Source organism: Procambarus clarkii, chromosome 25 (assembly GCF_040958095.1).
Source record: "Procambarus clarkii isolate CNS0578487 chromosome 25, FALCON_Pclarkii_2.0, whole genome shotgun sequence".
Lineage (NCBI taxonomy): Eukaryota > Metazoa > Arthropoda > Malacostraca > Decapoda > Cambaridae > Procambarus > Procambarus clarkii.
Genome location: NC_091174.1, coordinates 9,686,825 through 9,702,036, shown reverse-complemented (window position 1 = coordinate 9,702,036; position 15,212 = coordinate 9,686,825). Strand labels below are relative to the sequence as shown.

Here is a 15,212-nt window from a genome sequence, read left to right as displayed (position 1 = left end):
TTGTTGTTATTATAAACAGCCTCCTGGTGCTTCGGAGCTTATTAACTAATTAATAATTGTAAATAAATCCGCCAAAGATTGGGAAAAGATGTACAGGTTCGTAAGCGCTTGCGTAACTGCTTCGTGAATCAGGCTCTGGGCCAGACAATGAAACATAGAAAACGAGGCGCTAACTACAAAGACACAGCGCCGGTCAGCTGACGACATCAACACACCATCCGGTAGTGTTAATGTCGACTTGGTGATGACTGAAACGTCGTCGTCTCCTCATCTTCCGGTGTGTGGTGTTTACGGTCATCACACCATCTTGTCCTCGCCGCCACGGGCATCTTGAGGCGCTGTGACTCGCCTTCCAGCCTTACACCACTCCAGCAGTCATATTGGAGAAGAACCTTACCGCCAGCGCGTCGTACAGTCTTAAGACATTGATATAAGTTTATTAGGGGTATAACTACACATTAAGGGATCTCACCCCGTTGCCGTCAAGATGTGATCGCACTTCATATTTCTACAGCTGAATATTCAGAGGTGCGTCTGATTTACCTTAGTGTTTTGTGTTAATAATCCCAACTGTATTTTTCAGAGTAACTTTCAGTGCTCCTTTCAGGGTCATTTTCTTTATTAATTTGCTTCAGGGGTCGTGTTGTTGATATGGTAGTTCATACGTGTATAATTGTTATGTCCTAAGATATATGTCTTGTATTTTTCACCACTGAAAATCATTTACATATTCCTTTCAAAGCTGCGCGTTATTAGTGGTTTTATGAAATGTTTAAATGCCAACTGTGTAATTATTGCAATTACATCCTCTGTAATGTTGAATATATGAACTATTATTATTATTATTATTATTGTATTATTATGGTAGCATTAATGTTTGAATTAGTTTCCCCATTTCTAGTAATCGTTCTCTAATTATGTTTACGTCATAGAAAACGATTTTAACATGGCTAGCTTTTATAATAATCCAGTGTATGTTATGGGGATGCTTTTATACTAATCTTTTTCCCTTTTACCTCGGCCTCTTCTTTATTTTCTTTCTTAACTGTGACTACTGTTTAAGTTAAATAGCAGTGATATAAGGTCCTCTAATACAGTGGTCTTGTTCTCGACTCACTATCTGGGATCTCAGGTTCGATACCTGGTCGGGCAAAATATGGTTGGGTAAGTTTTATGTCATTTAATGCCTCTGTTCACCTAGAAGCAAACAGGTAAGCTGGATTTAGTCAACTGTTGTGATGTTGCGTCGTGGCGTTGCGTCCAGTTCGACATTGAGGGGGGACCAATATACAAGCCTGTGTCAAGGAACCCGAAACGCTGCGCGTACTAGTGGCTTTACAAGAATGTAAATACTGTACTATCCAATGTATTCTCACAAACCCAATGTACCTTCTTGTATATATATAAATAAATAAATAAATAAATAAAGGACGCAGTCTACCTGTCCCCCGACAAAACTAATGATTAACATTAGACTTGTTGGTTGGTCAGTATAAGCTCTTGTGGTGGCCTTACCAACCCTCCAGAGGTTGATATAGGCCTAAAGCTCAACACCAGACTAGTCTATTTTTTTTGACTAGTCTATTTTATAATTATTTTTGTCCATTGATTATACATTTTAATTAATATTAAGATACAATTTTATTTAGGTTAATTTTATCATAGTCAGTCCTGATCCTTGGCTAGCGCCCGATTGAGTATGTCCTGCATACAATCCACAACAGTTGACTAAATCTCGTGTATCTATTTCAAGTTCAAGTACGTTTATTGTGACCATAAAATGCATGTCAAAGGGACAGAGTAGCTTAGGGTAATTTCTACCCCTACTGTGTACCTATTTACTTCTAGGTGAACAGTTGCATCAGGTGTAGGGAAACGTACCCAAACGTCTCGTCCTGCCCGAGAATCGAACTCGGGGCCATTCGGTTGTGAGCCGATACGATAACACTGTATTACAGGGTAAAACTGTTACCAACTAAGTAAAAGAAGAGCTTTCATGTGGTCGATTGACTTGATTTTATGAGAATCTAATTAAGATAATGCTGAAAAGGCGGATGTTCTTGAGAATAAGACAGTGAGGTCGAGGCTCTTGGTTGAGTGCCTTGTGTTGGAGTTCCTGCCTTATGGTTGTTCACGATTAGGGATGGCAAAGTGAGGAAACTTGAGACTATTATACATGACAGTAAGGCTGCTTGGGGGGGGACCTGCTGCATGGGTAACAGCTTCTCCTCCGTATCAACCTACCCTGGCTTTGCGCCCTGAAGAGGCCACTCCAGACCGACAACCAGAGCGCAACTCCATAGTCTCATGAGACTGATGGAGGTCTACTAAGGCTGCTGACGTCTCCCAAGGCTTGATCACGTCTCCCAAGATTAAAGGCTCTCATTTACAGAGCTGTCCAGCCAGGATGGGTGAAGACTAGCGATGAGTTTTACACGATTCTCAATCCTGGAATATTTCAATAATGATCATTCCAGTTTATTTTAGTTTCTACTGTTGCTATTACATCAAAGTTTTGTGTACTCGCCTTCTTCGGGTTCATCTGCTTTATTTGATATTACATCAGTATTAGTGTACGAGATCTCTAATTCGATCTCTCTAGGTGTGGTGCGGGGGGGGGGGGTGCCAGGTGTAGTGTGGGGGGTGCCAGGTGTAGTGTTGGGGGTGCCAGGTGTGGTGTGGGGGTGCCAGGTGTAGTGTGGGGGTGCCAGGTGTAGTGTGGGGGTGCCAGGTGTAGTGTGGGGGTGCCAGGTGTAGTGTGGGGGTGCCAGTTGTAGTGTTGGGGGTGCCAGATGTAGTGTGGGGGTGCCAGGTGTAGTGTGGGGGTGCCAGGTGTAGTGTGGGGGTGCCAGGTGTAGTGTGGGGGTGCCAGGTGTGGTGTGGGGGGGTGCCAGGTGTAGTGTGGGGGTGCCAGGTGTAGTGTGGGGGTGCCAGTTGTAGTGTTGGGGGTGCCAGATGTAGTGTGGGGGTGCCAGGTGTAGTGTGGGGGTGCCAGGTGTAGTGTGGGGGTGCCAGGTGTAGTGTGGGGGTGCCAGGTGTAGTGTGGGGGTGCCAGGTGTAGTGTGGGGGGTGCCAGGTGTAGTGTGGAGGGTGCCTGGTGTAGTGTGGGGGTGCCAGGTGTAGTGTGGGGGTGCCAGGTGTAGTGTGGGGGTGCCAGGTGTAGTGTGGGGGGTGCCAGGTGTAGTGTGGGGGTGCCAGGTGTAGTGTGGGGGTGCCAGGTGTAGTGTGGGGGTGCCAGGTGTAGTGTGGGGGTGCCAGGTGTAGTGTGGGGGTGCCAGGTGTGGTGTGGGGGTGCCAGGTGTAGTGTGGGGGGTGCCAGGTGTAGTGTGGGGGTGCCAGGTGTGGTGTGGGGGTGCCAGGTGTAGTGTGGGGGGTGCCAGGTGTAGTGTGGGGGTGCCAGGTGTAGTGTGGGGGTGCCAGGTGTAGTGTGGGGGGTGCCAGGTGTAGTGTGGGGGTGCCAGGTGTAGTGTGGGGGTGCCAGGTGTAGTGTGGGGATGCCAGGTGTAGTGTGGGGGTGCCAGGTGTAGTGTGGGGGTGCCAGGTGTGGTGTGGGGGTGCCAGGTGTAGTGTGGGGGTGCCAGGTGTAGTGTGGGGGTGCCAGGTGTAGTGTGGGGGTAGTCGTGGCCCCACCGTCGCCTCCGGACTGAGACTCGGAAGGTAAATGTCAAAGATTTAAAAGCCTGCTTCAATCACCTCTCAAGTAGACGCCAAACGATGTCGTATTTATTCTTTAATGATGGTTAGATGAGAGTGCGGGTATGCGGGCGGGTGCGAAAGCGGTTGGGCAGGCGGGCGGGTTTGGATGGATTGATTGGGTGGATAGGTGGATGTAGGTGGGCTAGATAAGGTAGGTAGGTAGGTGTAATTTAAGCAGTCGTCGGTGGCGCAGTGGCAAAACATTCGGCCCTGCACTTCGCAAGCGATTTGGCCTGGGTTCGTATCCTGGCCGGGGAGGATTGACTGGGTGCTAGTCATTAACTGTACGCCTCTGTTCACCCAGCAGTGAATGGGGCATCTGGTTGTTAAACGATTTGGCGGGTTGTGTTTCAGGGAAAATTCTTGATTTTTCCTAGAATCAGGAATTTTGATTCGTGAAATATATATATATATGTCGTACCTAATAGCCAGAACGCACTTCTCAGCCTACTATGCAAGGCCCGATTTGCCTAATAAGCCAAGTTTTCATGAATTAATTGTTTTTCGACTACCTAACCTACCTAACCTAACCTAACCTAACTTTTTCGGCTACCTAACCAAACCTAACCTATAAAGATAGGTTAGGTTAGGTTAGGTAGGGTTGGTTAGGTTCGGTCATATATCTACGTTAATTTTAACTCCAATAAAAAAAAATGACCTCATACATAATGAAATGGGTAGCTTTATCATTTCATAAGAAAAAAATTAGAAAAAATATATTAATTCAGGAAAACTTGGCTTATTAGGCAAATCGGGCCTTGAATAGTAGGCCAAAAAGTGAGTTCTGGCTACTAGGTACGACATATATATATATATATATATATATATATATATATATATATATATATATATATATATATATATATATATATATATATATATATATGTCGTACCTAGTAGCCAGAATGCACTTCTCTGCCTACTATTCAAGGCCTGATTTGCCTATTAAGCCAAGTTTTCCTGAATTAATATATTTTCTCAAATTTTTTTCGTATGAAATGATAAAGCTACCCATTTCATTATGTATGAGGTCAATTTTTTTTATTGGAGTTAAAATTAACGTACATATATGACCAAACCTAACAAACCCTACCTAACCTAACCTAACCTAATCTTTATAGGTTAGGTTAGGTTAGGTAGCCGAAAAGGTTAGGTTAGGTTAGGTTAGGTAGGTTAGGTAGTCGAAAAACAATTAATTCATGAAAACTTGGCTTAATAGGCAAATCGGGCTTTGCATAGTAGGCCGAGAAGTGCGTTCTGGCTACTAGGTACGACATATATATATATATATATATATATATATATATATATATATATATATATATATATATATATATATATATATATAATGTCGTACCTAGTAGCCAGAACGCACTTGTCAGCCTACTATGCAAGGCTCGATTTGCCTAATAAGCCAAGTTTTCATGAATTAATTGTTTTTCGACTACCTAACCTACCTAACCTAACCTAACCTAACTTTTTCGGCTACCTAACCTAACCTAACCTATAAAGATAGGTTAGGTTAGGTTAGGTAGGGTTGGTTAGGTTCGGTCATATATCTACGTTAATTTTAACTCCAATAAAAAAAAATTGACCTCATACATAATGAAATGGGTAGCTTTATCATTTCATAAGAAAAAAATTAGAGAAAATATATAAATTCATGAAAACTTGGCTTATTAGGCAAATCGAGCCTTGCATAGTAAGCTGAGAAGTGCGTTCTGGCTATTAGGTACGACATATATATATATATATATATATATATATATATATATATATATATATATATATATATATATATATATATATATGCCCCAATCCACACCAGATATAGGTGTATTTGCGGCGAGGTGGTGGCTGACAGGTACGGTCACCATGGCCTACTCTGCCAAAGCACAGGGGGATGGCACTCGAGGCACAGTGAAGTTAACGACATCATCAAGAGGAGCCTCACTACAGCTGGATGCCCAGCTGAAAGAGAGCCCCGTTACCTAACGCCCCGTAACTCTGATGCTCTTATTGGTCGCCCAGATGGTATCACAGTGAACCCCTGGAAGAATGGCAAGCAGTTGGTATGGGACTACACGTGCGTATCAACCCTGGCTAACACCTACATTAACCTCAGTGTTGCACAACCAGGTGGCGCTGCCACCCACAGGGAAGCAGCCAAATCCCGTAAGTATAGAGAACTGGATCACCACTACAATTTTGTCCCCATTGCTTCTGAGACGCTCGGCGCCTGGGGTAAAAGTGCTACCAGTTTTTTGAAGGAACTGGGTTCTAGGCTCATTGAAACAACAAGGGACCCGAGAGCTGCAAGCTTTCTTTTCCAGCGCCTCAGTGTGGCGATACAGAGGGGAAATGCGCACTGCATCCAGGGTTCCTGCCCGCCATCTGAGGAGCTGGAGGAACTCGACAACCTATGACAACCATCTTTGTAACCCATATGTAACTCCTTTTTTGTAACAAAGTTCAAATAAAGTAAATATATATGTGTACATACAAAAGAATGGGGGTGGTAGGAGAAGATAATATTAGTGTTCTGTGAGAGACCACAAGGTCTCCTCTGAATACTTTTTATTTTCTTCTCCGAGGCTATGGGTCCCCACATTGGCACCAGAGGTGGTACCCTCACAAACTTTTATATATATATATATATATATATATATATATATATATATATATATATATATATATATATATATATATATATATATATATATATATATAATTCCTATAGTCTTAAGCACAGCCGTATACAGAGGGCTGGGTTACAGAGAGAGCTCGTCTTAACATATTTAGTGAATAGTTGTATTATAGAACACATGATCACAACGTACAAGATTCTCAAGGGAATCGACAGGGTTGATAAAGACAGGTTATTTAACACAAGGGGCACACGCACAAGGGGACACAGGTGGAAAATGAGTGCCCAAATGAGCCACAGAGATATTAGAAAGAACTTTTTTAGTGTCAGAGTAGTTGACAAATGGAATGCACTAAGCAGTGATGTGGTGGAGGCTGACTCCATACACAGTTTTAAATGTAGATATGATAGAGCCCAATAGGCTCAGGAATCTGTACACCAGTTGATTGACGGTTGAGAGGCGGGACCAAAGAGCCAGAGCTCAACCCCCTACAAGCACAAATCGGCGAGTACACACACACACACACACACAACGGATGGAATGCATTAGGAAGTGATGTGGTGGAGGCTGACTCCATACGCAGTTTTAAATGTAGATATGACAGAGCCCAGTAGGCTCAGGAATCTGTACACCAGTTGACTGACAGTTGAGAGGCGGGACCAAAGAGCCAGAGCCCAACCCCCCACAAGCACAAATCGGCGAGTACACACACACACACACGACAAACACACCCCTAAAAACAAGCCTTCATTTGTTAATTCCAACACTTCAGGGACCACTCCCAAAACACATAAAATTCTCCATTTCAACTTGTAGCTGCGTTGTTGAGGCAAAACAATAACATCAGTGTTTTAAATTTGTATAGTGATGAAGTCCTCGGGTTTGATAGGCTTTAGAGCCTATCAAAATCACAACATTTATACATTTATAATTGTTCGTTTATACATTGGTATACATTGGTATACATTGGTATACTGCCCGAAACGCTGCGCGTGCTAGTGCCTTTACAAGACTGTAATTACCATATTTGTATCCTCACATTCCTTATGTACATTCTTGTATATGCATAAATAAATAAATAAACATTTGTAATTGGGAATCTATCAACCTCTGGAAGGTTATTAAGGTCTGTCAACCTCTGGAGGATTATTAAGGTCTGTCAACCTCTGGAGGGTTATTAAGGTCTGTCAACCTCTGGAGGGTTATTAAGGTCTGTCAACCTCTGGAGGGTTATTAAGGCCTATCAACCTCTGGAGGGTTATTAAGGCCTATCAATCTCTGGAGGGTTATTAAGGCCTATCAACCTCTGGAGGGTTATTAAGGCCTATCAATCTATGGAGGGTTTTTAAAGCCTTTCAACCTCTGGAGGGTTATTAAGGCCTATCAATCTCTGGAGGGTTATTAAGGCCTATCAACCTCTGGAGGGTTATTAAGGCCTATCAACCTCTGGAGGGTTATTAAGGCCTATCAATCTCTGGAGGGTTATTAAGGCCTATCAATCTCTGGAGGGTTATTAAGGCCTATCAACCTCTGGAGGGTTATTAAGGCCTGTCAATCTCTGGAGGGTTATTAAGGCCTGTCAATCTCTGGAGGGTTATTAAGGCCTATCAATCTCTGGAGGGTTATTAAGGCCTATCAACCTCTGGAGGGTTATTAAGGCCACCACAATAGCCTAATGACCACCCAGCACGTATACTTTAGTCCTCAACATAGTCCAGGACTATGTATACTCTCAGTATACACCGCATGACGTGTATAACAAGTATACTTGAAGTAGCTGAAAATCATGTATGGTTTATACATATAAATACTATATGAACATTTAAATTGGGTCGTCTGTAACATATATTTTGAAGAAAGTAATATTATCGTTAGTATCAATATTTTTATTGTTATATTGATCATAGTTTATGAATGGTTTAGGTTAAAAAGGTTATTAAGTATGTGGTACATGATGTATGATGGGTAGATATGACCCTTATGCTCGCTAGACTACGACTACGAGACATTGACTGGTATGTCTGACTGCCCCTCTCTCTCTCTCTGTCTCTCTCTCTCTGTCTCTCTCTCTCTCTCTCTTCCGGACACGCTTTTGCGAAGCCCTGACTGAACGATCAGACGCCGTCTCCCTTATGTGTATATATATATATATATATATATATATATATATATATATATATATATATATATATATATATATATATATATATATATATATATGTATATCCAGTTTTCCAGTACGTACACAGTGTGGGGGTATGCATACACCACGCCAGTATACATACACCGGTATTAAGGTCACTCTGGAGCAGACCAATCGGACACGGGCTATTCATGCCCGTGTCACCTCTTGGGGTGGCCTAATCGTCATGAATCACACCAATCCTTCATAATAATCAGCTGTGTGTTGACACCAGCAGTTCTGCGACTCCGTAGTTTAAATAGATAAGTATTTTTTAAGGTTTTCAATAAGCCAATTAGACAATGAGTCAAAATGATTATAAATCACTGAACTATTTTTATTTAACTATATCTAAAAATTAAAAAAAAAAATAGGAATTGAAGCCTTATAGAGTTTAAAATTACTATACTATATTAAAATGCTATAAACCATTTACGAGTATTTTATATTTTATATTTTATATTTTCCTTAGGTAAGAAATATTTTTCCTTATCCCAAGTAGCCATCGTTATGTAGGCAGTCACAGGGCAGCACGCTGTCACACACACACGGACACAGTTGAGAGGCGGGACCAAAGAGCCAGAGCTCAACCCCCGCAAGCACAACTAGGTGAGTACACACACACACACACCCAAAACACCATCACCAGAGCTAAACAACACCTTAATACGCCTATAACTATTAATTGTTGACGCGTCACTCGTCTAACTATCCCAACATACTTATGAGAGAGAGAGAGAGAAGGGAGGAGCAGAGAGAGAGAGAGAGAGAGAGAGAGAGAGAGAGAGAGAGAGAGAGAGAGAGAGAGAGAGAGAGAAGGGAGGAGCAGAGAGAGAGAGAGAGAGAGAGAGAGAGAGAGAGAGAGAGAGAGAGAGGGGGAGGATCAGACAGAGCGAGAGAGAGAGAGAGAGAGAGAAGGGAGGATCAGACAGAGCGAGAGAGAGAAGGGAGGATCAGACAGAGCGAGAGAGAGAGAGAGAGAGAGAGAGAGAGAGAGACAGTTACAGAATACAAGAATAGTTTCTACCCTCACGACGGGGGAACAAGTCATTTAGGCAGATCAAATACTCTCCCAGGATGTATAGTGAGCTAGATCACTTGTGTGTTGTGGTGTGCCGGGTTATTGTGTCTTGTGGCATATGTGTGTGTGTGTGTGTGTGTGTTGCGTGAGCAGTATTTCTGGTCAAGAGGGTTGTGATGGTCGCCGAGGGGTACCGAGCCATTACCAGCACCTTAAGATGGCCAGGCAGTCGCCCAGAGACACACGAAGGCTAAATACCACACCAATATCAGTGCCAGTGTCAACCCTAACACCAGTGCCACCACTGCTCACAGTACAAGCACTGTTAACAGTACCACAGTGATCACTGGTCACTCAAGTTATCCAGTTACAAGCAACTGGATAACTGGGAGAGACTAATTTCGGTTCGAAATGTTGTCAGAACTATTTCGTAAGGTGACAGACAGGTCAAGAAGAAGAAGTCTGCCACAAAAGGAACAATACCTAAACGTTTTAGACAAAATAATAAGAAAACAGTTTGTTGGTCACCTAGAGAAAGTGTGTTTTATAAATCAACATGACCTTACTGAAGGGAATTCTTTCATAATAGGAAAGAAAATGATCTGATTACTTCTTCCTCAAGTGTGATTGATGGCTGTTGGACTTTAACATAAGTGAGTGCAATATATTGAGAATGGTGGCAGGGCGCAGGATAGGGAATGTACTGAGTTAAGAGACACTAAGATGGTGTTGATTGTCACCATAGAGACCCACAGGAGGTCTGGTCGACGACCGGGCCGCGGGGACACTAAGCCCCGGAGGCACCTCAAGGTAACAGCAACATTCACGAACCTAGGTTCTCAGCCTCTGCATGACTAACCATCCTATGTGATGAGGATTTTTTTTAGCATCACCCAGTTAGCTATTTTGACACACTGTACTCCACTTCATATAGTCTAGGGCAGCTGCACTAATGCACATGTACCTAATGTGTTAATAAAAAAAAATAGGTTTTCAGAGCGTTTATACACCGTGTGTGAAACTAGTGCTATATTATGTAGTCACGACATGTAACCCCCAAGTTAAGAAGTATTAAGCGAAAGAAGAGGAAGTGCAAAAGTCATCTCCTGTATTCACTTGTGCTAAATAAAAAAAAAAAAGTTTGCCACAAGACTGGTCCTCGAGGTATGAGGACTGAGGTATGAGGAAAGGCTGAGGGAACTTGGCAACAACTTGGACGAGTGATTAAAACGTTGACATGATCAAGACGTACAAGATACACGTAAGACTTGACTGCTAAGACAGACACAAATGTTAAAGCTTAAACAACAAGAGATAAATCAAACATGGGTTGCAAACTAGGAACCTAGACGAGTTACATATGCCGGCGACCAGGGGCTGAAACTCGGCCCACAGGGCACATTTAGGTGAATAGGCACCTACCCTGCTCCCACACCCCCCTCTCTCCCCTGCCTATCCACCTCTAAAGAATACCCTCCATCCCTTCCCCCATATTCTCTCTCATCACGTCAATGTCAGACACACATTAATAAGGTAAGAATGCTTTGAGAGCATCGGGGCCAGATCATATGGATCATGCCAGGGACATGCCTCACATTCTGCCCGCCTCATCTAGGCTCGGGAACACATACCTCCTCCTGCCACACCACCTCCATCTTCACTATCCTATTGAAAGCAATATAAATATCTATAAATTAGAATGTTGGGATTAGCCTCAGCCAAGTTTTCACGGTAAATGCTGTTGGGTATGTGCCCAACGTGGTCGGATTTGTCACCATTCAGAAGACCTTAACATGGCACGTTCTCAAACTGACCCCCATGACAATTCCAGTCTGACGATTTCATAGAGAGGCTTGACCCCTTCTTGAAATTAAATATATAATTTTTTTGTTTTGTTTTTTACAGTATTGTAAAATCGCCGATATTGATAAATTAAAAACTCTACAAATCATACTTTGCATTTAGCAGAGCAAAAATATTATGATATAAATTTTGATGATATCTCTCACTCCAACGAATCTTGAACGCATGCAGTGCCTTATGGGGAGACAGAGAGAGACAGACCAAGGGACAGAGACAGAGAGAGACAGACCAAGAGAGAGAGAGACAGACAGACAGAGAGAAAGACAGAGAGGGGCAGACCAAGAGACAAATACAGAGACACACAGACACACAGAGATTGAGACTTAAAGAGACAGAAACAGAGAGACAGAGATTGAGAAATACAGGGAACACTTTAGCAAGTGCTGCCTGTATAGACAGACAGACAGCACGTAATCAAGCCCTTTAGTGCAGCCACTTACGATGCCTGGGGGGGTTGTAAAGTTTCAGAGCTCGTAAAATGGTTGATGAATACAAACTAAGACGTCCTGATCGAGGAAGAATGCACCGGTTTCGTAAGAGGCTGCACGTAACTGCCTGATGAATCCGTGCCCCTCGTAGCTACCTGGTCACTATGGCACAATCATATACACACAGAATAGACAGAATTATATGATAAATGCTGACATCCAAATCCACTGTCTAATAAACAGAACATAAAATCAGAATTGAGACAGTTGCTACTCTCTGTCATCGCCATTGCAGACACTGCAAAAGGTTACCATGCAACTGTTGCGTAGAAGTGAAGTATAGGAGACATGATTACGACGTAGAAACTGTGCCTAAGAAACAACATTCAGGTCATGGGGAAGAGGGGGGTGAAAACCTTTCCACAAACTACACCTTCCATTCAGAGTAAAGAGAGAGAGAGAGAGAGAGAGAGAGAGAGAGAGAGAGAGAGAGAGAGAGAGAGAGAGAGAGAGAGAGAGATCGCCTTACGTAGAAGCTGATAGGCAAGCATTCCCTCACCCCCTCCACACACACACACACACACACACACACACACACACACACACACACACACACACACACACACACACACACACACACACACACACACACACACACACACTGACGTGTGTGTGTGTGTGTGTCGGGAAAACCCTCCCACTTGTACTATAGTCTCAAGATAACACACACACACTTCACACACATTGTGCAATACGCTCTAAAAATCACCGATAACACATGTTAAGATAATTGGTCTTTGAGAGGGTCCTCGTGGTTTTTTTATATATATATAGAAAATGGAATGTTTTTGGTGTGTGTTCACTATGCATTCGGACCTCGGTGAACACTTTGAACACGAGGGGGGGGGGTCCATTAGGGGCGAACAGAGCCCAATCCCCCACAATCTTCACTACCCACGAGGCTCGTCCCACAATTACAAGGGAAGTGGGATATGAAGAGTGACTGAAGGAACTAAACCTGACGACTCCACATTAAAAAAAAATGAGTGCTGTGTAGATATGTTAGAGACGTATGAAATACTTAGGAGTAAGGGGGATTGATAGAGTGGGAAAAAAGAGGAAACCTGTACTCTACACATCTGATTGTACACCTGCACTCTCCACACCTGGCTGAATTGACTGTCTTGTGATTGGTTGTCTTGGCTTGATTGCGTCATTCAATTCTCTCGTCACTGGTTGCGTCATCTGACTCTCTAGTGATTGGTTGTCTCAGGAAGGGGGGGGGTAATTGCGTCATTAATTGCTCTTGCGTCACTGGACTACTTGCTTCTTGGTTGACTCTCCGTCTACTTAACGAGGTCATTCGTTGTCTAAGGCTCGTTATATCCTCGTTACTGAAGGAACTTTTTATTAAAGTTGTCAGGGGAGAGAACAGTGATTGGTAACAGGCTGATTGTGATGAGGCAGCGATGGTGATTGTTTTAATGGTAGTGATTGGGTCAGAGGGAGGATGGAGGTGATTGTGATGACGAGGATTTGGTGATTGGTAACGATGCTCATTACCGTCTTGATGGTGATGGTATTGTGGTGATGATTGTGGATGTGGTTATGATTGTGATGTTGATTGTTGTGGTGATTGTAAGGGCCGTGAAGAGGCTCGAACGCAAATTCTTTGTTGCAAACAATTCCACTGTTTGTTTCACGCTGTAAAAACAAACAATTGCCTTCTGAACAACAACACCTACCCTAGGCCTACCCTAGACCTACCTTAGACCTAACCTAACCTACCCTAGACCTACCCTAGGCCTACCTTAGACCTAACCTAACCTACCCTAGACCTACCCTAGACCTACCCTAGACCTACCCTAGACCTACCCTAGGCCTACCTTAGACCTAACCTAACCTACCCTAGACCTACCCTAGACCTACCCTAGACCTACCCTAGACCTACCCTAGACCTACCCTAGACCTACCCTAGACCTACCCTAGACCTAACACTTCCCTCACTTGGAGAGAGTCTTCCCTCACTTGGAGAGAGTCTTCCCTCACTTGGAGAGAGTCTTCCCTCATTTGGAGAGAGAGTCTTCCCTCACTTGGAGAGAGTCTTCCCTCATTTGGAGAGAGAGTCTTCCCTCACTTGGAGAGAAACTTCCCTCACTTGGAGAGAGTCTTCCCTCACTTGGAGAGAGTCATCCCTCACTTGGAGAGAGTCATCCCTCACTTGGAGAGAGTCTTCCCTCACTTGGAGAGAGTCTTCCCTCATTTGGAGAGAGTCTTCCCTCACTTGGAGAGAAACTTCCCTCACTTGGAGAGAGTCTTCCCTCACTTGGAGAGAAACTTCCCTCACTTGGAGAGAAACTTCCCTCACTTGGAGAGAAACTTCCCTCACTTGGAGAGAAACTTCCCTCACTTGGAGAGAGTCTTCCCTCACTTGGAGAGAGAGTCTTCCCTCACTTGGAGAGAGTCCTGATGACTCCCTTCCCTCACTTGGAGAGATGCAGTGGCTTGGAGAGCTTTACTAACGGCTTGGAGAAAACCCGGCGCGGTGAACTCATCGTCGTGTTGATGAGTTGAGGATGATGATGACAGCTCTGATAAAACTCATCTCTTTTGTCTGCGTGGTGTCATTAGGTCGGTAATGGTGGGTGGTTGTATAGTTAGTGGTGGCGTTGTGTGGGGGGTAGTGGTGCTGGTAGGGGTGGTGGTAGTTAAAGATCGTTGGTGGGGGGTAGTGATGCTTGTAGGTGGTGGTGGTGGTGGTGGTGGTTCGTTGATGAGTGGTACTGGTGGTAGCTATGTGGATTGGGAATGGTGGGGGTGGTAGTTGTCGCGGGGGGGGGGGAGGGTGGTAGTAGGGTGTTGAGTGTTGGTTGAGATGCTGGTGGTAGCTGTGGCTGGTGGTAGTTGTGGTTGGTGGTAGCTGTGGCTGGTGGTAGCTGTGGCTGGTGGTTTCTGTGGCTGGTGGTAGCTGTGGCTGTGGTAGTTGTGGCTGGTGGTAGCTGTGGCTGGTGGTAGTTGTGGTTGGTGGTAGCTGTGGCTGGTGGTAGTTGTGGTTGGTGGTAGCTGTGGCTGGTGGTAGTTGTGGCTGGTGGTAGTTGTGGCTGGTGGTAGTTGTGGCTGGTGGTAGTTGTGGCTGGTGGTAGTTGTGGCTGGTGGTAGCTGTGGCTGGTGGTAGTTGTGGCTGGTGGTAGCTGTGGCTGGTGGTAGCTGTGGCTGGTGGTAGCTGTGACTGGTGGTAGCTGTGGTTGGTGGTAGCTGTGGCTGGTGGTAGCTGTGGCTGGTGGTAGCTGTGGTTGGTGGTAGCTGTGGTTGGTGGTAGCTGTGGCTGGTGGTAGCTGTGGCTGGTGGTAGCTGTGACTGGTGGTAGCTGTGAC

General features: G+C 44.2%; 1 long non-coding RNA gene across 2 annotated transcripts in view; it reads left to right on the top strand.

Annotated features, from left to right (window-relative positions):
* The first annotated feature begins 159 nt into the window (after positions 1 to 159).
* Positions 160 to 15,212, top strand: part of LOC123756455 (uncharacterized) — a 76,331-nt gene continuing 61,278 nt past the window's right edge. For both annotated transcript variants that reach the window (XR_011229616.1, XR_011229617.1), the window contains exon 1: positions 160 to 528. This is a non-coding gene — a long non-coding RNA (uncharacterized lncRNA). The remainder of the gene's footprint in view (positions 529 to 15,212) is intronic.